This window comes from Haematobia irritans, chromosome 5, assembly GCF_050003625.1.
Source record: "Haematobia irritans isolate KBUSLIRL chromosome 5, ASM5000362v1, whole genome shotgun sequence".
Taxonomy (NCBI): Eukaryota; Metazoa; Arthropoda; class Insecta; order Diptera; family Muscidae; genus Haematobia; species Haematobia irritans.
This window is the reverse complement of record NC_134401.1, coordinates 138036326-138064021: the sequence shown is the minus strand read 5'-3', so window position 1 is coordinate 138064021 and position 27696 is coordinate 138036326. Positions and strand designations below refer to the sequence as shown.

Below are 27696 nucleotides of genomic sequence, written 5' to 3'. Positions count from 1 at the left end.
CTAGACTCAACTGGAATTTAAAAATGCTCGCGTTTAGAGAAACAAAAGTTGAAGTTTGCAATTGATTTTGAAAAAACTAACTTCCATTATATCCATAAATTATCCAAATACTAATATTCCTTTTGATTACCTAATGAAAACTTGTGAAATTCTATATAATGTCAGCTGGAAGAAGGACACTGGAATTTGATTTGCTTTACAGTTGAATATATATAAACGTCTTATTTTACAAATGAATTTTACCCTTGAAAACAAGCATTATAACTCTACTTTTTTAATACACATTTTTTTTGTAAACTCTATGCCTACAGCAAACGAAAATACTTTTTTCCGGCATTTACAAATTGTAATTTGTAAGAAAAGTTTCTCAACTTCTAGCATAGAGATCCTATGAGGTTTTATTTATATTACAAAAATTATTTGCCTTTTGCTTTACCAAAAAAAAAAAAGAACAATGGACTAAAATTGTCCAATAAATTTACCGTCGGTTTCACTGTGATGAAACAAAATAGTTCATTTGAACGATAACCAAAAAAAAAGAAAAACAGCTGTGATAATTATGAAGAATTCAGCAGTTTTCAGTATTTCTATCGAATGAAAATATTTTGTTCGCCATAGAAAAACCATTGGTTGACAAATTTCTTTTTGATTTTAATTTCTGTTGTTTCAAAAACATAAGATTGAAAATAAATTATTGGAAATTGAATATATTGAGTAAAACTCATGATAATCTAACTAAAATAATACCATGATACAAAAAAAGAAAACAAATAATGCATAATACAATTAAATCAACCGAACAAAATTGTTTAAAAGCTGATAGTGCTTAGTTTAAAATAAAAATGGAATATAATTCCTATAAATGCAAAATACAAAACAAACCAATATTATTATTATTACCTGTCCAAATGTTTAGTTTTTATTTGATTAAAACCCAATGACCGTTTACGACCTAACAAAAATGATTTAATTCTTTTTTATATAAATATATTGTAGTTTTAAGTTTTTTTTTGTTTTATTATTTTCTTTGTGAAAATAACAAAGTAAATACATCATCTCTTCACACTTTTCTTCCCTAACTATAAGTGTAAAAAAAAAATACTAACAAAAGCTAAACTAAAACAATCTATCGATGTCAAAATTAATATCGATTAATCATTCCAAACTATTTATACATATACATACATACAGATAACATTGCAATACAACACTCATACATATATACGATCATCATTTTGATTTAATACAATATTTTCCAATGGAACTTAATTATTCTGAAATACAATACAATGATATTTATACTATGGCATACATTCAAACTAAAACAGTTTATCCGAGCCTCTACTTTTATTCTCATCTCTCAAAAGCTTTATTTAAATACAAAATCAAAACAAAAAACAAAAAACTTAAACATTTGCCTTCATGACATTTAAACATACAAAGGGTAACCTAACAGAACTCTAAACAAATATTATCATGCGACAAAAAAAAATATATATGTTATATATTATAATAAATATATGAACCAAATTAACAAATGTGTATATGAATTAATTAAAAGACAAAGAAAATATATAAAAATAAACTAAATTAAAATTCTACAAAACTATCGGTGTAATAAAATATGAGTTAGCCTTTATGGCTGAGGACAATGAACAGAGATTGATTGCAATTTATTTATATAAATTTCAGAAATTGGTATATTATATAAGATTTTTTTTTTTAATTTATTTTCTTCGAAATCAAGTTTTTACTTAGTTTGCAAAAAATCGATTTTATGTTCTCTTTGTATAACTAAGGAGACATTGTTGGAACAGCTGATTGCCAATTTCTACCATAGACCACGGAAGGTATAGACAACGAAAGTGAATTCAAAGCGCTGTAGTTTGTCTGCACACCGTAGAGGGCTCTTTTTGTCTGTAATTAAGTGATTTTTTAATTTGGCTTTATTTTTGTTTTCCTTCCATTGTTCTCTTGACGAAACACCAAATATTGTAAAAGCTTATAAAATCCTATCCATCCACACCTTTTTTGTAATGCAAATTGACTGATTTGTACGGTAACTATCGTTTTCAAAAAAAGAAATTGAGTCACTTGACTGCGCAATTGAGTGGAATGACTGCGCACTGCAAATAAACAAAACCATGGTGAATTGTCAAGGTATGTCTCTATTTTAATTGGTCTATGTTTCTACCATAAGGTAAGTACTATGTTCGATTTCGAGTTGAACATTTCGCGGTTACTTTATTACAGCAGTTCAATATAAAGCAGATAAATTAACTTAATTGATGCGCAGTTTCTTGTTCATCTGAATTTCGGCAAGACATTATGGAAATATTTTTGTTTTCATTTATAATTTTGATTATTTCAGAAAAAGTAATCGCGAAAATAAATTGATTTTTAACTCTAAAATCGAACATAGTACCCACCTATAGACGAAGAAAGGTATAGACATCTTATGTGAATACACAGCGCTGTAGTTTGTCTACACACCATAGATGGCTCTTTTTCGTCTGCAAATGAGTGCTTTTTTAATTTGGCTTTAATTTGTTTTCTTTCCTTTGTTCTCTTGATGAAACACCAAATATTGGAAAAACATATAAAATTCTATACAACCACACCTTTTTTGTAATGCAAATTGACTGATTTGTATGGTAATTCTCGTTTTCAAAAAAAGAAATTGAGTCACAAGGCTGCGCAATTGAGTGCAATGACTGCGCACTGCAAATAAACAAAGTCATTGTGAATTATCAAAAGACGTCTGTCTATACCTTTCTTCGTCTATGAATTAATTTTGCATAGACCATCATGTCCATTCACAATTGTGTTGTTTATTTTCCGTGTGCAGTCATCGCACTCAATTGCGCCGTCATGTGACCAGAGAATGAAGCCGCCGATTTTAGCCGTCGCCGACCCGTTTTTAGCAATCGACGCCGCCGCCGAATATGTCGACTCATCTCGACTCAAATTTAGCCGCCAATTAATCTAAAATATTAAATTATATCAGAAAAATTTAATAATAGTTGTTATAGTTTTTGCCAAAATTGTGAACTTTCCACCTTCAATCAATTAGTATCAAGTTGCTATAATAGTTTTACAAAAATTTAGCTCAAAAAATTTGAATGAAATGTAAATTTGATTGTAAGATTGGTTGTACAACTAATCTCATTACAATTCGGAAACTTCAAATTGATTTTATAATAGATAATTTTGCGCCGCCGAATAGACAATTTTTTATCGGTTTAGCCGTCAATCCGCCGCCGCCGGAGGCAAAAATTTAGTGTCAGCCGCCGCCGACAAAAATGGGTCGGCTTCATTCTCTGCATGTGACTCAATATGGAAAATGCGAATTACCGTAAAAATCAGTCAATTTGCATTTAAAAAAGATGTAGATGTACAGCATTTTATATTCATTTACAAAATTTGGTGTTTTACCAAAAGAACAATGAAAAACAAAAACCGAAATTAAAGCTAAATCCCTCATTTGCCATTTTACAGCCAATTTCTCATATCTGAGAAACAGCTGATTTTCCTTTATAAAATCAGCTGTTTTGGACATGCTAAAAAATTTTCAATTTATTTAAGGAATATTTGGAACAAATATTAGCAATTTTTAGTAGCGATCAGCCAATCTCTCATATCTGAGAAACAGCTAATTTTCCTTTATAAAATCAGCTGGTTTGGACATGCTAAAAAATGGTCAATTTATTTAAGGAATATTTGGAACAAATATTAGCAATTTTTAGTAGCGATCAGCTGGATTACAATTTGTGAACATTATGTATCTCCACACTCTCTACACAAAGCATTTTTTGTCGTAGACTTAAATACAAAAATCACAAGAGATGCATACCGGCCTTTATGCGCTTTACAGACTATCATTTATTCCGGACGGAATGTCGGTGTTTGTAAAGAATCTTACAGTATGTCGGATCGATACGACTTGTCGGCGATGACTAAATAATCGGTAAATGTGTTATCGATTCCATAAACATGCAGCAGTATCGATTATGCCTTCGGACTTAACTTATAATGTGCACAATATATGGGATATGTTCGACTACAGAAATTGAGACAAATTAGTCAAAGTGCCCCAAATTTTCTTATAAAGTGAACGAATTGGGATATATGTTAAATATAATTAAAATTTACTTAATTTTTTTTTTTAAATTTTATTGAACAAATGTTATTTCATAATGTTCAAAGAAAAAAAATTTAAATTTAATTTAAATAATAATTATTAATAATAATAATAATTTTAATTTTGTTTGTTCTCGGATACATTCTATTGTCTCTTCTTTGTCCTCATCCATATAAAATGTGTATAAATTAGATAAAATGAAAATGGAATATAATGTATAAAAATCGATATCTTATAAAAAAAATATATATATATTTTTTCTTTATATTATTATTGTAAATTTATATGAGTCTATGGATTGCTCATTTCAATTACATCCTGAAAAAAAAAAAACAAAGACAAATCTAATATTGTCAAATCCCCCTATTGTAACTATAATTATAAACAAACATCTAAACAAAGCCAAATCTTCTTCAAAACCAAAAAACAAAAATCGGATCTATTCTGAAAGCACTTAAATTATGATAAAAATTTTTTTCCAATTAAAAAAAAAACCAAACCAAAAAAAATCCACTTTTTATGTAACCAAATGACTAGAACATATATATATATATTTATTAACAAAAACAACAGGCAACCAAAAGTTGTGCAACTCTTTTTTGTAGTAAAAGCGACTAACTACAAATTTTTTTATAACTTTTTTTCTATTACAACAAACAAAAAACTACAAAAAAAAACAAACAACTTATTAATTGTGTATAAACGTATTATATATATAAAGAAACAACAACAAAAAACAAAATTTTAAATAAAAACACACATTTTTTAAATCTTTAACTATGAAATAAAAGAAAACAAAAAAAAAATTTTTGCCCCCCCCCCCTCTCTCTGTAAAATTTTGGCATTTCATTTAATAATATAAATAAACTTTTTTAATCTAACAATTAATAAAATCTTACATTGGAATGATAATTCATAGAGATCCTACCATACAATTATGAAACCAAAATCCACAGATTACGGTTAATCCAAGCGAATCAATTATTTTTTATATATGAAAAACTGAATTAAAAGAAACACTTTTTTTGAGTAATGTCAGAAAGGACAAATAGATCAAGAAGAAGAATAAGATAAATCCTAACAAACCTGTGTCAATTTCCGAAAAGATTCAATTGTTATTCTTTTTTACTTTCATAATATTAATATCCATTAATTCTTATTTAAAATAAACCATACTGAGCAACCAAAACCATTTTTTTAACTAAAAAAAAATAATAAAACGAAATATATAATACATCGTGCATACAATACGAATATGTTAAACATTCAATAAATTTACTTTACAAAAAAATGACTGTTATAAATAAAATGTTACAAAAAAGAATAAACAAGCTGTTATACAATTGATAAGCACCAAATTTGATGTAAAATAATAGAAAAGTAAATTTAAATAGGTTTGTGTTTTTTTTTTTTTCTATTAAACCTAACGTAATTATTAATATGATTAAATTAAAAACCCATAATGTTGGAGTAATACTTGAATTCATTTCTCCTTCAAATGAGTTAAGTATGGAATTCAACCTTACGATGTTAAAGAATTCTTTTCTCTTTACGTATACGGAAAAAATTTCACCAATATTTTCCAACAAAAATTCAAATTTTAAAAATTTAATTGATACCAAAATATTTATTTAAAATAAAAATTAATTTTTATTTTAATTAAAAAATCATATTTGAATTCAATTCTCACTCAAAGGAGCTATGTATGTTTCTTTTCTCTTTACGTATACGAAAAAAATTCCACCAATATTTTCCAACAAAAATTCATATTGTAAAAATTTTCAATTAAAAATTTAATTGATAGCAAAATTTTTATTTAAAATAAAAATCCATCTTAAAAATTAATTTTTATTAATTTTTGTTTTATTTAAAAAAATCATATTTGAATTCAATTCTCACTCAAAGGAGCTATGTATTGAATTCAAACATCTCATTAGGACGTTAAAGATTTCTTTTCTCTTTACGTATACGAAAAAAATTCCACCAATATTTTCCAACAAAAATTCATATTGTAAAAATTTTCAATTAATAATTTAATTGATGGCAAAATTTTTATTTAAAATAAAAATCATTCACAAAAATTAATTTTTATTCATTTTTGTTTTATTTAAAAAATCATATTTGAATTCAATTCTCCCTCAAAGAAGCTATGTATTGAATTCAAACATCTCATTAGGACGTTAAAGATTTCTTTTCTCTTTACTTATACGGAAAAAATTTCACCAATATTTTCCAAGAAAAAATCAAATTGTAAAAATTTTCTAGTAAAAATTTAATTGATAGCAAAATTTTTATTTAAAATAAAAATCAATCACAAAAATTAATTTTTATTAATTTTTGTTTTAATTAAAAAATCATATTTGAATTCAATTCTCCCTCAAAGGAGCTATGTATTGAATTCAAACATCTCATTAGGACGTTAAAGATTTCTTTTCTCTTTACGTATACGGAAAAAATTTCACCAATATTTTCCAACAAAAATTCAAATTGTAAAAATTTTCATCAATCACAAAAATTATTTTTTATTAATATATTTCCGAATAGATGAAAAAAAAATCGTTATGAATTACGTTAGGATTAAAGCATTTTGAAATATCGATAAATATCGTAATTTCGAAAAAAAGGTATCTAATGCTTTTGCAAAATAACTTTAACTCTTCTGTCATTTTTTAACTTTTCAAAAATATGTTGTAAAAACTATTTTCTATATAAATCTGTAAACCATGGCTTAGAAATCTCCGTAGAAGAAAATAATAAATTAAAAACAAACCAAAAAAAAGCTCAAAGACAATATCAACAGGTGTTACGAAATAAACTAAAATTATAGCGATAACATTTGAAAAGAAGAAAGCAAATATTCTTACAAATAGTTGAATATCAAAAAGATAATCCTGAAATGTTAAACTCAGTCTGAGACAAAAGAAAATAAAAGGTAAACTCCCAACAACATAAGCAGAAATAATTTTGTTTTGTGTATTAAGAAAATGATTTTTAAAACAAGAATTTGTGTAAATAACAATTCTTATAAGTTTGACGAAGAAACACACACACACACATCTGCTTTTTTCCACATTTTAAGGCTATTCTAAATTCAAATATAGATAGAACCAATTCGAAAGATTTACGTTACATACGCAAACTTTATTCCATTTCAAAAAAACCACTTGTTTTTTTATATAATCAGCTGTTAGTGGGAATGCTCTTAGCCTTTCCGAATAAGGAAATTCTAAATATTTTCGTTGATGATTTTGAAACTCCCCAAATGATCGATGAAGAAAAATTGTTAACAGGTATAATAATTTGAAAATTTTTCTTTTAAAGGAAAACAAAAAAAAAAAAACAAACGGAAAAATTTTGTTTAACAAAATATGAACACTACATGATTACATTAAATATTATATTATATATTGTATCTTTGTGCAGTATGACAACACACTATTATACATACATATATATATATATAAATAAAACCAGATACATAAACAAGGAGTATATACTAATAACAAAGGTGAAGAATTATATATATATTTAAAGTGGAACTATAAATTATACAAAAAAAATCTACAAGACAACAAACCAACATATATAAATATTTATGTATATACACATACACAAATAAAATCCATATAAATAAAAATAACTAACCTTAAACAAAATGAAAAGTGTTTGGTTATATTCTTAATAATATTCATATCAGGTATGTATGAAGATTAATTTCTATACAATTATGGTCCCTGCCAGCAGTTCAAAAATAGATTTTATAGCCATTGTTACCATCGATACTATACCAATCGTCAACTGTGTTGGGAAAGGTACAGAAAATTTTAAAGTATTTTACCATCACAATTGCTAGTAAAACCATTTTGATATTTTATGAAACAACAGTGTTGCACATTTTTGGATATTATCCTGTATAAACGAGTACTCTGTTTTAGTCCGTCACGACTTTTCTATATAAATAAAATTTTGACAAAATTTTCTATAGAAATAAAATTTTAACAAAATTTTCTACAGAAATAAAATTTTGACAAAATTTTCTATAGAAATAAAATTTTGACCAAATTTTCTACAGAAATAAAATTTTAACAAAATTTTCTAATTTGACAAAATATTCTATAGAAATAAAATTTTAACAAAGTTTTCCATAAAAATAAAATTTCGACAAAATGTTCTATAGAAATAAAATTTTAACAAAGTTTTCCATAAAAATAAAATTTCGACAAAATTTTCACAAAATTTTCTATAGAAATAAAATTTTGACAAAATTTTCTATAGAAATAAAATTTTGACAAAATTTTCTATAGAAATAAAATTTCGACAACATTTTCTATAGAAATAAAATTTTGACAAAATTTTCTATAGAAATAAAATTTTAACAAAATTTTCTATAGAAATAAAATTTTGACAAAATTTTCTACAGAAATTAAATTTTGAAAAAACTTTCTATAGAAATAAAATCTTGGCAAAATTTTCTATAGAAATAAAATTTTAACAAAATTTTCTATAGAAATAAAATTTTAACAAAATTTTCTATAGAAATAAAATTTTGACAAAATTTTCTATAGAAATAAAATTTTAACAAAATTTTCTATAGAAATAAAATTTTGACAAAATTTTCTAAAGAAATAAAATTTTCACAAAATTTTCTATAGACAAAATTTCCTATAGGAATAAAATTTTGACAAAACTTTTTATAGAAATAAAATATTGGCAAAATTTTTTATAGAAATAAAATTTTGACAAAATTTTCTATAGAAATAAAATGTTGACAAAATTTTCTATAGAAATAAAATTTTGACAAAATTTTCTATAGAAATAAAATTTTGACAAAATTTTCTATAGAAATAAAATCTTGACAAAATTTTCTATAGAAATAAAATTTTGACGAAATTTTCTATAGAAATAAAATTTTGACAAAATTTTCTATAGAAATAAAATTTCTAATTATACAATTAATTTCGACAAAATTTCTATAGAAATAAAATTTTGACCAAATTTTCTACAGAAATTAAATTTTGACAAAATTTTCTATAGAAATAAAATTTTAACAAAATTTTCTACAGAAATAAAATTTTGACAAAATTTTCTATGGAAATAAAATTTTGACAAAACATTCTATAGAAATAAAATTTCGACAACATTTTCTATAGAAATAAAATTTTAACAAAATTTTCTACAGAAATAAAATTTTGACAAAATTTTCTATAGAAATAAAATGTTCACAAAATTTTCTATAGAAATAAAATTTTGACAAAACATTCTATAGAAATAAAATTTTAACAAAGTTTTCCATAAAAATAAAATTTCGACAAAATTTTCACAAAATTTTCTATAGAAATAAAATGTTGACAAAGTTTTCCATAAAAATTAAATTTCGACTAAATTTTCTATAGAAATATAATTTTGACATAATTTTCTACAGAAATTAAATTTTGACAAAACTTTCTATAGAAATAAAATCTTGGCAAAATATTCTATAGAAATAAAATTTTGACAAAATTTTCTATAGGAATAAAATTTTAACAAAATTTTCTATAGAAATAAAATTTTGACAAAGTTTTCAGTGCAAATAAAATTTCGACAAAATTTTCTATAGAAATAAAACTTTGACATTTTCTATAGAAATAAAATTTCGACAACATTTTCTATAGAAATAAAATTTTAACAAAATTTTCTACAGAAATAAAATTTTGACAAAATTTTCTACAGAAATAAAATTTTGACAAAATTTTCTATGGAAATAAAATTTTGACAAAACATTCTATAGAAATAAAATTTTGTCAAAATTTTCTATAGAAATAAAATTTTGACAAAATTTTCTATAGAAATAAAATTTTGACAACATTTTCTATAGAAATAAAATTTTGACAAAATTTTCTATGGAAATAAAATTTTGACAAAACATTCTATAGAAATAAAATTTTAACAAAGTTTTCCATAAAAATAAAATTTTGTCAAAATTTTCTATAGAAATAGCATTTTGACAAAATTTTCTATAGGAATAAAATTTTGACAAAACTTTTTATAGAAATAAAATATTGGCAAAATTTTCTATAGAAAATTCCGTGAGGAGTTGTCATCGATTGTTTACATTTGGTCCCATATGAAATACACAAAAACTTCATTATCGGCATGCAACATTCTCTCGTAGCTGGTTGACATTATTAGAAGAAAATTGGCTATGTGACGGCAACTATTCATTGACGTTTCTCAATGGCTACTAAAATGCATACCTATAAATTTGTGGTAATAATCGAATTACTTGAATAGGAATCGGTGGAAGAGGAAGTAAGAAATTTCCGCTACCCAAAAGGAATGCATTGCTGCCGTAAGTAACGAAAATTCCCCTGAGGAGTTTTTGTTGCTATAAGAAATGGAACCTGCATTATCGGTACGAAACCGACATTTTCTCTAGGCTGCATAGTGGGCCTCATCCATAAGAAATTCACTGGAGCTTTTTATAAACAATTTATCATTGGGACTATGTTATCGACCATCAAGTTATAATAAAATTTGCCAAAAGAAATTCTATTCTATTCTGCTTTTACGGTTTTATTTTCAATTTTAGCGGCGACACTCGAACTTAATACCCACCTTAAAGGTAAGTACTATTTTTAGTTTTCAAGCTGAAATGTTTTCACGGTTACATTTTTGAATCAATTAATTTAGAAATATAAAATGTTTCGCAATGTATGCCATGAATCTTTTTCATCTATAATTTAACAAGACTTGATATAAACATATTCGTCTTCACATTTATTTTTGTACTTTTAACTTTGTGTTTTAGTGGAAACCACGAACCTAGTGTTCACCTCAAATGTATACTAAAATTTAATTGACAACAAAACGTTTTTACCGATTATTCATAATTTCGTCCGTCAATGGCAGTATATATGAAAATCTGAACTGTCTTATCGGCATATAGCATTACTTATATACTGACTTTTGGTGTGTATGGGCTGCTTAAGGTGATAACAAGAACTGGAACGCATTTCAATAAAATAAATTGTACAGGCATGTCAACAAGCGTCGGAATGTTTCCATGTTTATTTATGGGCGGCGTCTGCGGCGTCATATTTTGTATCAAAGAAGCGTCACTTTATCAAAATACAATCTGGCAACATCGGCGCGACTTGCACCAGAGAGAATAAAAATACAAGAGGACGAAAATTTCTCTTCTACAAAAAAACAAACGTCACCCGTATAGATGTCGCAAAATGCTCTCAGCTTTGGTATTATCGACGTTGCGGTCGAAGCGCTGTTTTGATAAATTATTTATAAAGGCAACGGCAGTTATAATTTCAAATTGTCTGCCAAAAAATTTAATAGAATGAAAAGATTTATATAAAAGATAATTTTTTACTACAAAGTAGGTTCTAAATCCTATTTTCCTCACGTTTCGTAAAACCGTCAGAGAACTGAACTGGCTGGCGCCGACGCAAACGCCGACAAAAACTGCATGATTTTAGAGAAGTTTTCCTCATGACTGCCACCTATTGACGCAGTTTCGCTTCACAGTTTCGTCCTCTGGTCTTTTTATTCTCTCTGCTTGCACTAATGAGATGTTCTGGATAGAACACCAGTGCAACGATGTCCTGGATAGCCCATACAAATGTTTCATCCAATGCTAAAAGAAAACAGCCCTAATAGTGATGGCAAAATACAATCATGTAGATTTCGTACTTTTTCATACATTTCCCCATCACAGTTGGCGTTTGTTGTAGTGTCACGAGTCTGTGTTGGCGATGGGCATGAAATAGAGCTTTGCTAGCAGGGAATGTTTAGTTTGTCTCACATGGAAAAATTGTTTGAGAAATTATTCAGTGGCGATGAATTTCAATTTGAAGATTACAGTTGAGCAATTATTGCTAATGTGTTGAATTTTAATGTTGAGGGTAATGTTTTTTGTTTTTTTTTGCGATTTTCTCAGCAATATCTCAACTTGAATATCACCCTAATCTTTTGAAAATATATTTGAAAATCTGTTGAAATTGAGCCTTTTTCAAACGTATGTGTTTATTGGGATGTTTTGCTGCTTAAGGTTTCGATAAAGTATAACCGATAGTAATTAATCGATAACTATCGATTGAGGCGGAACGCTTTTGGCTTTAGATGACGTTTTGGTTATGCAGTATAATTAATAACATTAGTATAATTAATAACACGGTGAAGTAATGTGAGAAACTATAGGGAAGCTAGAATTTTGTTGACCGAATAAAAATATGTAAATTAAGATCTATGCATAAAAAATAAGTGAATAATATGAATTTCATTCAGAATTCTGTGAATATACAAGAAGTAAATTTGGAATTGGACAAGAAAATCGTGATAAAGATTGAAAGTGGATAAAATAGATAGAATGAAAATCAAATGAACCAACGAATTAACACAATATAAAATAAACAAATAAAAGTGACAGATGAAAAATAGCTGCAATTAGGAATACCTAAATCGGCAAACAATTTTTTTTATTAAGGTGAGTTATTGATAAAACTATTTTTCATAGACAGGATGAAAGTATGGCATATAAAACAAAATATTACATATTATTCTTTTGTTCTTACCACACTATGAGGTAAATATACAGGATCTTTGTTGCTGTTTTTGGCATTTTATATTTATCGTATGGATCAGGGATGATAAATGGGAACTTGAAATCGTACTAAATTATCTTCCGAAATGTGATTATCTAGACCTTAAATTTTTATTTCATCAAAATCTTTTTAAAGAAAGTTAATAGCCGATTGGCTATTAACTTACGAATGTCATCATGGCCTTTTTCTTTTTAGTTAGGAAAAGGCACAGAGCTATCATGATCAAGTAGTATGACAGACTACCAGCTTGCCATTCAAATTGTCATAGGTCCTTTTTCATGACCAATTATGCAATTGGTGTTACCAAGGTCTTTCAAGTGAGAAAGAACTAAAATAGGCGATAAACGATTTTATGATTCCTTCCATTCGTCCTATTGCTAAAAAACTTAGTAATACTGGACTCAAGGATGGTTGGAAAGAACGTTTTAACTACAGTTTGAAATCACTATTTTTTTTACCACAATAACATATTTTGTCCACAATTTCAATTTTCTATACGCTTTGAGATATATACCCAGAAAAACAGATTTGAACTATTTAATATATGAACTCAATCGAGATTGCAAAGGGTACCAAATGTGGCAGTAGGCTACTTGTTTCACTAAAAAAAAGTATCAAACAAAACCAAATATCAAGTTTATCAACCCTGAGGTGGATATGTTGATGAAAGGCAAAGGCCATTACGAAACGCCTAACAACATAATTGGGGAAAATGATGGAAAAACACTGAAAACTTTTCTATGATTCATGCCCGTTGTTTGGTTTCTTAATCGATATAAACTATTTACCCTCGTTGTTTTATTTTAAACCTAATAAAAAATAAAGGAAACAAATACTATTCCATTTTCGCAGTTTCAATATTGTTCTTTTTTATTGCACATGGAGCCTTTTCAGTTTTATATGCGGTATTCTTTATTCTTTGTTCTTGTCTTGTCTACAAGAAGAAAGAGTGCAGTTTTTTCCATCGGCGACCAGCTGTTAGACCTAAATTTTTTTTGTGTATTGGTAAGGTCATGTAATGTTCTGCGATGCGTTTGTTTGTTCTGCGATGCGTTGGTTATCTTTAGCAAAGCCAAATGAAAACGTTTACAATAAAATGTTCTAAGAACAAAGGATAAGAGCTTGAATTCTCAAAAAAAAAAAAAACTTCAAAACAAAAACCAATTTAAGTTTTACTATATCGATGTCTTCATTCCAATGTACGCTAAGTCTAAAAAGTGAATTTTACAGGAAACAAGTTCAAAGTTTTTTTTTTAATTTCTCAAAAACCGTATAAGATAGAAATTCTCTTTTTTCGGTCTTAAAATCGTATTTATTACAGATTTTTATTCCCTAAACCACATAGTGGTTAGGATATAATAAGTTTGATCGGCCAAAAAATGTGCCTACTAAGAAATATTGATTTTAGACCCCATAAAATATATACCGATCGACTCAGAATCACCTCCTGAGTCGATCTAGCGCTTGGTGTCCGTCCGTCTGTCCATGTATTTGTTGTTCACAGGATTCCGGCATTTAATAACCGATTTGGATGAAATTTGGTATAGGGTGTTTTTTGGGCACAAGGACGAACGCTATTGAATTTGGAAGAAATCGGATCAAATTTAGATATAGCTCCCATATATATGTATCGCCCGATTTCGACAAATGGAGCCACGTTGCGCTTTTTTACAAACCGATCGTCATCAAATTGGATATAGTAAACCTTTTCATCACCCTTCAAGTCTGCAAAATTTCATCGAAATCGGTTCAGATTTAGATATAGCTCCCATATATATCTATCGCCCGATTTTCCCATAAAAACCTTATTTATTAAGCGATCTTACTCAAACTTGGCTTACTCTAATCTTTTATGGTACTGACAATATGTGCCAAAAATAATCGAAATCGGTTCAGATTTAGATATAGCTCCCATATATATGTATCGCCCGATTTTGCCAAATTTGGCCGAAAAAAACCCTTATTTATCAACCGATAATACTCAAACTTGGCTAAATATAATATTCTATAGCACTAACTATATGTGCGCAATTTCATCGAAATCGGTTCAGATTTGGTCGTAAGACCCTTATTTATCAACCGATCGTACTCAAAGTTGGCTAAATGTAATCTGCTATAGCTCTAACTGTATGTGCGAAATTTCATCGAAATCGGTTCAGATTTTGATATAGCTCCCATATATATGCATCGCCCGATTTTGAAAAATTTGCCCCTAATAACCTTATTTTTGGCCATAGGGGCCTAATTTGTTAACTGATCGTACTCAAATTTTACACAAAGTGACCTTCTGTGGTATCAATCATACCTGCAAAATATTATACAAATTGGTTCAGATTTAGATATAGGTCCCATATATATGCATCGCTCGATTTTCCCAAATTTGACCATAATACTTTTATTTATTAACCAATGTTACTCAAATTTCAAATTGTGATGTACTAGCCGACCCTATTTAGACTTACATGTAGCTCTTACATAAATCTATTGCCCTATTTGCAGAAATTTGGATTTATTGCCCCACAACTAATTGACCGATTTCCTCTTTTTTAATAATGGACTCAATATTAGTGGCATACTAACTCTTTTGGTGCAAAATAAACTATAGCTCCTAATATTAGACATTTCTGTTCAGATTATGACAAGACACCCATAAACATGTACCCCCCTTTTCCAAAACCTATACCAATGATACCCCACATAAGCATGTTTACTAATTCAGTAGGGGTGGTTTAGGGTATGATATAGTCGGCCGCGTCCGACTTTCTACTTTACTCACTGGTTTTTAGTATGTACGAACTCAAATTAGTGATAACAGAATATGGCTAAAAATGACTTAAACCACTTTAAACCGAACAAAGTTTTTTGTCATTTTTAGATTGGACATGTTTTTTAAACTTTAGTCACAGGCTAAGTACAATATTAACCACAACTTTTGATGGAAGTGTCCAATAAATTCGAAATTTTGAAAGGATGTAAATCACATCAATCCAAATAGAAAACAACGAACTCCAACAAAACATACTAAGTCGACTTAGCGTACCCTGGAATGAGGGCATCGATATCTACCCAATCAATATAGTGTCCACAATTTTTTTCTAATAATACGAAATTTTATTGGTTTTTAATGAGTATCTTTTGTTTTTGAAATATTTTGATATATTACCTTTTTTTGGAACAAATCTACTTTAGCACAAGTTGTTAAAAAAAAACAATTTTTTTTGAGTGTCGGAGAAGGGATTTTAAATCGAAAATGTAAGGTAAAAATTTTGTCGGAAAAGCCTAGTTTTCGAGATATCGACATCTGAAAATCGGTATTTATATTTGTGTTAATTCTGACAGTAATTTTTCATGAAATGAATAAATACCGTTTTTTTGCGTATTTGCTAAAAATATTACATTTTAAGCAGAAAATATTAAGTAAACATTTTGTCGGAAGAGCGTAGTTGTCGAGATACCGACCCTTAAAAATTAGATATAGGTGGCCGGCCTTTGAGACTTTCTCCTATGGACAGAGTCTAAAGTGGGCTAACGCGAATCGAAAAGTCAACACGCTCGCTAGAATCGAAAAGTTTACACGCTGACCAAAAATTAGACCTATCGGACCACTTGTACTAAAGTAGATTTAAGCAAATTTTTTTAAGGATATTCATAGAAATTTACAGACTACAGGAAATTGTTATCGAAATTTACTTTATATTGGAATTTTCATCGAAATTTACTTTCTATAAGAAATTTCACTGTTTGGAATTCACTGACTACCAAAAATTTCCTCGATATATATTTTCTATAGAAAATTTCATAGAAATTTAGTTTCTATAGAAAATTTCATAGAAATTTTCTTTCTATAGGAAATTTCATCAAAATTAGTTTCTATAGGAAATTTCATCGAAATTTACTGATATAGGAAAATTTGTCGAAATTTACTGTCTATAGCAAATTTCATCGAAATTTACTGTCTATAGAAAATTTCGTCGAAATTTACTGTCTATTGGAAATTTCATCGAAATTTATTGTCTACTGGAAATTTCATCGAAATTTACTGTCTATTGGAAATTTCATCGAAATTTACTGTCTATAGGAAATTTCATCGAAATTTACAGTCTATAGGAAATTTCATCGAAATTTATTATCTACTAGAAATTTCATCGAAATTTATAGTCTATAGGTAATTTCATCGAAATTTACAGTCTATAGGTAATTTCATCGAAATTTATTATCTACTAGAAATTTCATCGAAATTTACTGTCTATTGGAAATTTCATCGAAATTTACTGTCTACTGGAAATTTCATCGAAATTTACAGCCTATAGGTAATTTCATCGAAATTTACTTTCTATAGCAAATTTCATCGGAATTTACAGTCTATAGGATATTTCATCGAAATTTATTATCTACTAGAAATTTCATGGAAATTTATAGTCTAAAGGTAATTTCATCGAAATTTACAGTCTATAGGTAATTTCATCGAAATTTATTATCTACTAGAAATTTCATCGAAATTTACTGTCTATTGGAAATTTCATCGAAATTTACTGTCTATAGGTAATTTCATCGAAATTTACTTTCTATAGCAAATTTCATCGGAATTTACTGTCTTTAGGAAATTTCGTCGAAATTTACTGTCTATAGGAAATTTCGTCGAAATTTACAGTCTACTGAAAATTTCATGGAAATTTATTGTCTACTGGAAATTTCATCGAAATTTACTGTCTATTGGAAATTTCATCGAAATTTACTGTCTATAGGAAATTATTTATTTATTTATTTATTTATTTCAGTCTTTGGATTTGCATTACAATCCTTACAGACTAAGCTTATTACTAAAAATATATAATATCTAATGATTTACAAAAATCAAATAGTGTAGAAGAAAAATCCAACCTAAAATTTGAGATCCGATTAAATTCCTTTAAAGCACGCACAATTGGTTCATTATATGAATAGTTGCTACGATGAATTGGAATGAAGAGTAGGTTTTGACGACGCAAATTATGGCAGGGAATATTAAATTGTATTAATTCAAGCAAATCTGGAGCATCTATGATACCATTAACTATCTTGTACAGAAAAATCTGAGATAAAAATAATCTTCTATTTTCTAGTGTCTTCATACCGATAAGTCGACATCGGTCCGAATATGACGGTTCAGGATCTGTGAAAGATATTGAACTCAGGGCAAATTTAATAAACCTCTTCTGAATGCGTTCAATACGAGTAACATGGCACATATAAAAGGGATTCCAAATCACACTGGCATATTCTAATCTAGATCTAACCAATGACATGTATATATTTCTAGCAGTATAGGGATCTAAAAAGTCCTTACAATGCCTTTTAACAAAGGCTAGCATTGCATATGCCTTTGGCACAATGAAGTCAATATGACCCACAAATGTAAATTTAGAATCAAATATTACTCCCAAATCCTTCACATTATCAACATCTTGAATACAAAAGGAATCTATAAAATAATTCGTAGAAATCCTAATCCTGGCCTTGCTAAATGTGACCTTAAAACATTTAGCTACATTAATATCAAGTCTATTCTCTACACACCAATTCACAATATTATCTAAGTCATTCTGTAGTCTAGAAAAGTCAGCATAAGATTCAACCCGTGAAAAAATTTTCAAATCATCAGCATAAAGTAGTATATTCGCCCACGCAACACATTCAGATATATCATTAATAAACAATATAAAAAACAGAGGTCCTAAAACACTCCCTTGTGGAATACCGGATGTGGCCCTATATACATCAGACACATAATTTTCTATTCGTACATAACAAAGTCTATTACACAAATAAGAAGAAACCCATCTCAAAAAATTAGAATGAAAACCTAAACAAGCTAACTTTTTCAAAAGTATACTATGTATCACACGATCAAAAGCCTTCGACAAATCCATATAAATGGCATCAACGCAACTTCCAAGCTCAAAAGAAGATATGCAATATTGCGAAAAAATTGTTAAGTTCGTAATGGTCGAACAACCCCGAACAAACCCATGCTGATTCATCGATATTATCCCTTTAACATGAAAATACAATTTATCGTAGATAATATGTTCAAATAACTTAGAAATATTACAAATTTTTGAAATAGGTCTATAATTGCAAACATTATCTTTTGAACCTGATTTATGTACAGGTGTTATCCACATTACCTTCCATCTATCAATAAAGACACCCTCTTTCAGTGATCTATTAAAAATATGTAGAAGTGGTAGTAATAGGGAAGAGGAAATTTTTTTTATAAAAAATGAACTCAACCCATCACTATCAATACGATTAGTTGACTTTAACTTTTCAATACCTGCGAGAACATCACAAGTCTGAAGTTCCATACAACCTAAATTCAAATACGAGTTATCATAAATTCTAACGGAACCTGTAAAACTACTATCACTGACAAAATTAGTCCTAAAATAATCAGCAAAGATGTTGGCAGTTTCTTGCAAAGAATTCGAAATTTATAATCTACTAGATCGAAATCATCGAAATTTATAATCTACTAGAAATTTTATCGAAATTTACTGTCTATTGGAAATTTCATCGAAATTTACTGTCTACTGGAAATTTCATCGAAATTTACAGTCTATAGGTAATTTCATCGAAATTTACTTTCTATGGGAAATTTTGATGAATTTTCTTTTAGGAAATTCATTGAAATTTACAGTCTATAAGAAATTTCATTGAAATATACTTTCTTTAGGAAATTTCATTGACATTTTATCGCAATTTACTTTCTACAGGAAATTTTATTGAAATTTACTCCCTATCGGAAATTTTATCGAAAATTACTTTCTATAGGAAATTTCATCGACACTTATTATGTAAAGAAAATTTAATCAAAGATTATTATATAAAGGAATTTAATCGAAATTTTGTTTCTGTAGGAATTTTTGTCGAAATTTACCTTTTATATGAAATTTTATGGATATTTTTTATCGAAAATCTTTTTCCGAATATACATCTAAAGAAAACGTAATCGATGTTTACATTCTATAGGATATTTCGTCAAAATTTACTTCTTATAGGACATATTATCGAAATTTACTTTTTATAGGAAATTTCATCGAAATTTACTTTTTATCTAGAAAATTTCCTTTCTATAGGAAATTTCTCCGAAATTTACTTTCTTTAGAAAATTTACTTTTTTCGTTGCAAATTTAGTGGCTTTGATTTATTTTTATAGGAAATTACATCGTCATATATTTCGATATTTCTTTAATAATATCTTCCTAAATATGGACAAAATATTTAATGAAACACTATACAATTTCTATATGCCTTACTTGGAATATCATTTTAATGTCACGGCCACTGAATACATTAGGTAACGCAAATCTTTGTTGTCTATACTCTCGACAATGTTAGTTGTATTTCCTGCCATGTACAAAGTATTCGAGTATAGTTGTTATTTTTTTTAACAAAATTACAACGAATATTAATTCGTAGTAAAGTAAGCTCCATATATTTTGCAGTCTTCAACCTAAAATAGAATTTCCTTATTAGCATTTTGTGGCTTAGGTCATCCAGGAGAAAAGAAAACAAAAAATAAATCCATTGGCCCTTACCCATATAATAAGTTTGGTATTAAGGTGATAGGTAATATACATAATAATAGATCCCAGTTGTCATTGAATATTCTCGATTGCATTTGCAATAATGAATATAAACTAAAGCATAAGCAGCAACAACAACAACAAATAAAATACATTGTAATAAATTTACATATTGATGTTAAGGCTTGTAGGTTGCGTCTATTTTAAGTATGAATGTATTCTTCTATTGTTATGTTATGTTATGCCTTAGAACTATCGTCGCTATAAGAAAATAATTTTTGTAAATAGTTCATTGAATTTGTTGACGAGATTAGCTTTTCTGCCTTTAAGGACAAATTTCAAAAAGATTTATTATTATTACTATTGACATTGTTATTGTTTTATTTTAGTTGCTGATATACTTCTCACATGAATGAATAAATAAATCCTCCGGAAATAACATTGTTTATCTCAAACTGGGCCAAGGGGCCATGATAAGAATTCACCATGTATGTAAAATCAATGAATTAGTTGCAAAATGAAAAACACCGTGTGAGGGATTTATTTCAAGCAACTAAATAATTTCAATTCAATTTCTTTTCCACACTATTGCTTGAGTTTTCATCCCCATCTATGGCCGATTGTTAGGCAGTCTGTAGAAGTAAACCACAACAACCATTCAGGCGGCAGGTATTTGTAAACAAATCTACCAACGCAAATAGTTCAGGTGTGTAATGTGTTAAAACGAGTGCCAATGTATTTTCATAGGCTTTACCTCACCACATATACATGAATTCTCTCATTCATTTAAATTTATTCATTCACAATATTTTTCTTTTCGTACTATTTCATTACTTGAGTTAAATACGAGGTGAGTTTGGTGATAAATGTTCTAAAAAAGTAAGGGAATTTTATGAAGGGGTATAACAATAGACAATGAAATTTTCTTGAATCGAAGTTGAAATTTACATTTTGTAGGAAATTTCCTCGAAATATGCTGCTTATGGTAAATTTACATTCTATAGGAAATTTTACCACAATTTCCTTGCTTTATCATATTTCACCGAAATTAACCTTCTATAGCAAATTCATTTGAAAGTTACTTACTGTCTATAGGAAATTTTCCTGAAATTTATTAACAATAGTGAATGTCATAAGGAATTTCCTTTAGACAGTAAATGTCGCTGAATTTCCTTATGACATTCCCTATTGTTAATAAATTTCAGGAAAATTTATTGGTTATAAGAAATTTCGTGGAAATTTGCTCAAAATTTATTGACTAAAGGAAATTCCCTCAAATTTTTCTGTCTGTAGGAAATTTCCTCATATCTACGAATATTGTCGATAAAAAATTTCCCCAAATTTTACTATAAGAAATTAGCAGGATATTAAATTTCTATAGGGAATTTCGCCAAAATTTACTTTCTATAGGAAATTTTATCGAAATTTACTTTCTGTAGTAAATTTCGTCGATATTTACTATCTATAGGAAATTTCATCGATATTTACTTTCTATAGGAAATTCCGTCGAAATTTACTTTCTATAGGAAATTTCCTCGAAATTTGCTTTCTATAGGAAATTTCTTCGAAATTTACTTTCTATAGGAAATTTCCTCAAAATTTACTATCTATAAAAAATTTCTTCGAAATTTATTTTCTATAAAAAATTTCGTCTAAATTTACTATCTATAGAAATTTTTGTCAAAATTTACTTTCTATAGAAATTTTTGTCAAAATGTTGCATTCTATAAAAAATTTCGTCAAAATTTACATTCTATAGCAAATTTCATCGAAGTTTAATTTTTATAGGAAATTTTCTTGAAATTTACTATTTATAGGAAATTTCCTCGAAATGTACTTTCTATGGGTAGTTTCCTCGAAATTTACTTTCTATGGAAAATTTCGTCGAAATTTACTTTCGATAGGAAATTTCGTCATAATTTAGTTTCTATAGGAAATTTTGTCAAAATTTACATTTTATAACTATAAATATTGTAATACATTCTATTTACTTTCTATAGGAAATTTCGTCGAAATTTACTTTCTATAGAAAATTTTGTCAAAATTTACTTTTTATAGAAAATTTTTTCAAAATTTACTTTCTATAGGAAATTTTGTCGAAATTTACTATCTATAGGAAATTTCCTCGAAATTTACTTTCTGTAGAAAATTTCCTCGAAATTTACTTTCTATAGGAGATATTTGCGATATTTAATTTCTAATGAAAATTCCGTCGAAATTTACTTCCTCTAGGAAATTTCGTCGAAAGTTACTTTCTATAGGAAATTTCGTCGAAATTCACTTTCTATAGGAAATGTCTTCGAAACTTTCCATAGGAAATCTCGTCGAAATTTACTTTCTATAGAAAATTTTGTCAAAATTTACTTTCTACAGGAAATTTGTCAACATTTAAATTCTATAAAAAAATTTCGTCGAAATTTACTACCCAAAGGAAATTTCCTCGAAATTTAGGTTAGGTTAGGTTAGGTTATGTGGCAGCCCGATGTATCAGGCTCACTTAGACTATTCAGTCCATTGTGATACCACAGTGGTGAACTTCTCTCTTATCACTGAGTGCTGCCCGATTCCATGTTAAGCTCAATGACAAGGGACCTCCTTTTTATAGCCGAGTCCGAACGGCGTTCCACATTCCAGTGAAACCACTTAGAGAAGCTTTGAAACCCTCAGAAATGTCACCAGCATTACTGAGGTGGGATAATCCACCGCTGAAAAACTTTTTGATGTTCGGTCGTAGCAGGAATCGAACCCACGACCTTGTGTATGCAAGGCGGGCACGCTAACCATTGCACCACGGTGGCTCCCCACATTTACTTCCTATAGGAAATTTCGTCGAAATTTACTTTCTATAGAAAATTTTGTCAAAATTTACTTTTTATAGAAAATTTTTTCAAAATTTACTTTCTATAGGAAATTTTCTCGAAATTTACTATCTATAGGAAATTTCCTCGAAATTTACTTTCTGTACTCGAAATTTAGTGACTATAGGAAATTTCGTCGATATTTATTGTCTATAGGAAATTCCCTCGAAAATTTTTGACAAAAGGTAATTTCCTTATTTTACTCGCTGTAGGAAATTTCCTCGACATATTTGGTCGTACAAAATTTCAATAAAATTTCAATTCCAATTCTATTAGAAAACTTTGTCGAAATTTACTATGTTTAAGAGTTTTTATTGAAACCCAGCAAAAACTCTTATTACTCAGTAATCTTGTAGGTAAGCCTGATTAAAAATTAATAACCACTAATTAATTGGCATCGCTTCGGATTGCATTTATATACGAATGTCCTAGTAGGAAAGTACTTCACCCCAGGCATACCTTCGACCATGGAATAAGTAGTGTATAATATTATTTTCTCAGGTATCCAAATCTCGAAAAAAAAAAAATATTTCTGTCACCGATTCTAATGGGTAGGAACTTATAAAGTAAATTAATATTTTTGTAATCAAGATTTTGTCTAAAGATTTTGTCTTTACAATAATGATTTTGGTATTGATTCCGAGCTAAGGAAACGGAGAATTGAAGTAAGGAAACATTTAAGACACAATTCTTTCTGAATACTGGATACTACACTCAAAAAAAGTTTACTTGGATCCAAAGATTTTGACCTTCCCTTAAGGATTTTGCTATTGATTCCGAGCCAAAGATGCGGCTTCTTTAAAATAAAGACATCTTTGACGGACCTAAATCTAGGATAAATAAAATAAAATTAGATACAGATCTCATTCATTGAATTTGTATCCTCTTTTTGCTATATATTAATAAAGGTATATATGTACAAACAAATTCCAATTTAAAATCAAAATTATGACAGGTACTTCAAAGTAAAAACAGTTTTCTTAATATTAAGAAAAAAAAAACTTTAAACCAAAGATGCAAATCCTTAAAATAAGTCTTAGCCTATATTTGAAGCGACTTTATCTTAAATTTAAAAATACAATTTGTCAGTCGTGTTAAAGACGATTTCTTTAAATTAAAAATGTTTTTCTTTATTTTAAGGAAAATTTGCCTTACTTCAAAGATCTACAACTTCAGCAGAGAGACGGAAAATTTCAAAATTTGTGTCCTAAATTTAATGAAAAAAAATTTTGAAGCAAGGATTATAAACTTTCATTTAATTAAAATGTCATTATTTTAAAGAATTTTGTCCTAAAATTTAAGTTGCATAATCTTCCATATTAGGTCAATATTTTTTTCAGTGTAGGAGACAAATTTCAATTTATCAATTTTTCCGGATTTTTCCTTCATGTGCTACCCCCGTAAAAACGGTTTAACTAACTAACTAACTTAAATTTCAGACTTGATTTCAAGTAGAAATTATGCTGTTTTAATTAAGAACGTCTTTAAAATAATGTATTAAAGGCCATCTGACAAACTAATTTTACGATCAAACCAAAAAACTCACTGGAACTGAGTTAAATTCGTGAATTACTTTAAAATAAATCTATTAAAGCCTTTATCTAATATATATTTGTGAAAAAATATTTCTAAATGGAAACATCTTCAGAATTACAGTTAAATTATATATTGATTTTGATTATATTTAATTATGCCATAATTTATTCCATTTTATTAAATCATTGCAGGTTAAGGTTAGGTTAGGTTAGGTGGCAGCCCGATGTATCAGGCTCACTTAGACTATTCAGTCCATTGTGATACCACATTGGTGAACTTCTCTCTTATCACTGAGTGCTGCCCGATTCCATGTTAAGCTCAATGACAAGGGACCTCCTTTTTTATAGCCGAGTCCGAACGGCGTTCCACATTGCAGTGAAACCACTTAGAGAAGCTTTGAAGAAATGTCATCAGCATTACTGAGGTGGGATAATCCACCGCTGAAAAACTTTTTGGTGTTCGGTCGAAGCAGGAATCGAACCCACGACCTTGTGTATGCAAGGCGGGCATGCTAACAATTGCACCACGGTGGCTCCCATTGCAGGTTAACTGCATTACATTTTGAGAATAATCATCACAAATTAGTATTTACTATTGTCATTATAAATAAGGTAGTCATTATAACCCATCGCAATGTAATGCAACGTGTAATGAGAGTTTTTCTTCTGGTAATGCAAATTGTAATGAGTTGCGGTTACCTAGTTTTTGCTGGGAATTTACTTTTTTCCGAAAACCATCCTCATACTTTATACGTTTTGGAATGTTTTAGGCAATAAGTTAAATATCAAGTGTTTTTATGTATAGACTTTCTAATCACGTATATATCGTATTGGATATATTTGATGTAATGCCATATTGTGCAATTTCAATGCTTGGGGATCTGATTGTTCTGATGGTCAGTAAACAAATCCAACAAAATAGCTTCATATTGACCGCGTAGTTGAATTTAATAAAACGCATTTTGCGGTTTTTGAAAATGTGGTCACAATTTTTCATGTAGCTCATGGGAATATGATTTAAAACAATTGTAATCTTAAGGTAGACTATTACTATATATGTACCATACATTAATAATTTAAAAGTGTTAACATTTGTAAAAAAAAATTTTAATAGTAAACAGGAAATATTCGCTGGACCAAATAAGGAGAAAACGGTGGTTGTGAAACACTTTTCACCAACATTTTCATTATCTGAAGCCCCACTTTTTTTCTAAAAATGTTTCCTCTTTCCTGTCGGGATAATCCTTATTTTAATGGCAGTCAATCAAAGTTATTCCTGTGTATTCCAAAATACCGACATTGTCATTTGGTATGTTGCGGTTTTGAAACAAGTTCATCACGCTTAGTTCCTTTCGGATGCATGTAAAGGGCCGATATTGATTTTGAATAAAACACAAACTATTTAGGAAATTGTTGTAATTTTAATTTGATATATTGGTATTACTCAATTATGTATGGAACAAAATATCGGCCAAATGGGCGCCGCGATCTCGGTGGCACAACTTCATCCGATGGTCCAAATTTTCGATGACGCTGAGGTATAATGGAGGTTCTATGCCGTTAATGTGCCGAATTATCTCATCCTTTAGCTCTTGAATTGTTGCTGGCTTATCGACGTACACACAGTAACTGCTTGACCGGCCTCATTTTGGAAAAAATACGGCCCGATGATGCCGCCAGCCCATAAACCGCACCAAACAGTCACTCTTTGTGGGTGCATTGGTTTTTCGACAATCACGCTTGGATTCTCATTCGCCCAAATGCGGCAATTCTGTTTATTGACGAATCCACTGAGGTGAAAATGTGCCTCATCACTGAATATGATTTTCTTCGAAAATTGATCATCCACTGTTGCCATTTCTTGGAACCATTTAACACGTTTTTGGATTGTGTATCTCTCCATGGTTCAAATTGAGTAAGTCTGAAATAAAGAATTGTCAAATAAAATTCGGAAAAAAACTTGGCGTTTAGGTATGGTTCACATTCAACGTCGGCCCTTACAATTTAACCACCCTTTAGTTCGAACGTTGAAGCGAAGTGATGAAGAAAGACATGGGTTTCTATTATTACAAAATCTCCCAAAACAGCTCCCAATCATGAATTGGTTGCTGTTTTTTTTTATATGCTTTATCCCCATTATACAAATTAGGCTGCTATCCCTAGATTGTCTTATAATATCACTCTCTTTAAGTTAACTTGTATTTAAGCAAAATTCAATTAAAATTCATATTTCTTTTTATATAAGCTAAACATATTAGATTTATAGTCCTATAATAAATTATTTTCGTATTATAATTCTTTTCACATTTGTTTGATTTTAATTAACCTAAAGAGCATTATTCTGAAAAACAATAGCTTTAGCAATTTGCTATTTCTTGGTAAAAAACAAAACTGTTTACATTCTTATCAAAAATTCATTAGCTATGACTAATATTGATATTTTTTGAACTTTATAGACTTTGGCATTTTTTGAAGAATTAAATTATTTTGGAAGGAATATGTATATTTGAGAAATTTGGCGATAACATTAACTCGTGATAATGACATATGATGTTGGTGTCTATGCGAAAATGAAGTGCAAAATAAATAAACACCCATATTACTCACAGCAAAGTGAGATCGTGTAGTGTCGAATTAATTTTGTAAGTTATACGCTTCTGAAAATGAATATCAGGTTCACAGAAAATTAAGTCAAAATCACTCAGCAAAAAAAGCGTCGCCAAAAAAGTAGTGAAAATGTTCTTTTTGGATCCGGAAGTGGTGCCAAATTGGAGCAGAAGCGATGATTTGGAACTTCTTCCAAAGGCACAACTTTAAAAGCACTTCCAGAAGATGCACTCCCAATGATGTTCTTTATTTTAACTACCCAGGAAGTTCTTTTAATTCAACTTTTAAACCTTGGGTTTTCATACTTTTAATGGGTAATTTTAACATTTTTTGTTTCAGAGTAATTATTCATAAAATGGTACAAATCATTTAAATTTTGTCGAAAAAAAATGG

At 28.5% G+C, this 27696-nt stretch overlaps 1 protein-coding gene and 1 long non-coding RNA gene across 2 annotated transcripts in view; both read left to right on the top strand.

Annotated features, from left to right (window-relative positions):
* Positions 1-12294: 12294 nt before the first annotated feature.
* Positions 12295-27696, top strand: part of RalGPS (Ral GEF with PH domain and SH3 binding motif) — a 50732-nt gene continuing 35330 nt past the window's right edge. The window contains exon 1 of the mRNA XM_075309107.1: positions 12295-12617. The gene's annotated coding sequence lies outside the window, so the exon portion shown is untranslated. The remainder of the gene's footprint in view (positions 12618-27696) is intronic.
* Positions 25528-26106, top strand: LOC142237841 (uncharacterized). Its single transcript, XR_012722585.1, has 2 exons — positions 25528-25735; positions 25811-26106. It is a non-coding gene; the product is annotated as an uncharacterized LOC142237841 (long non-coding RNA).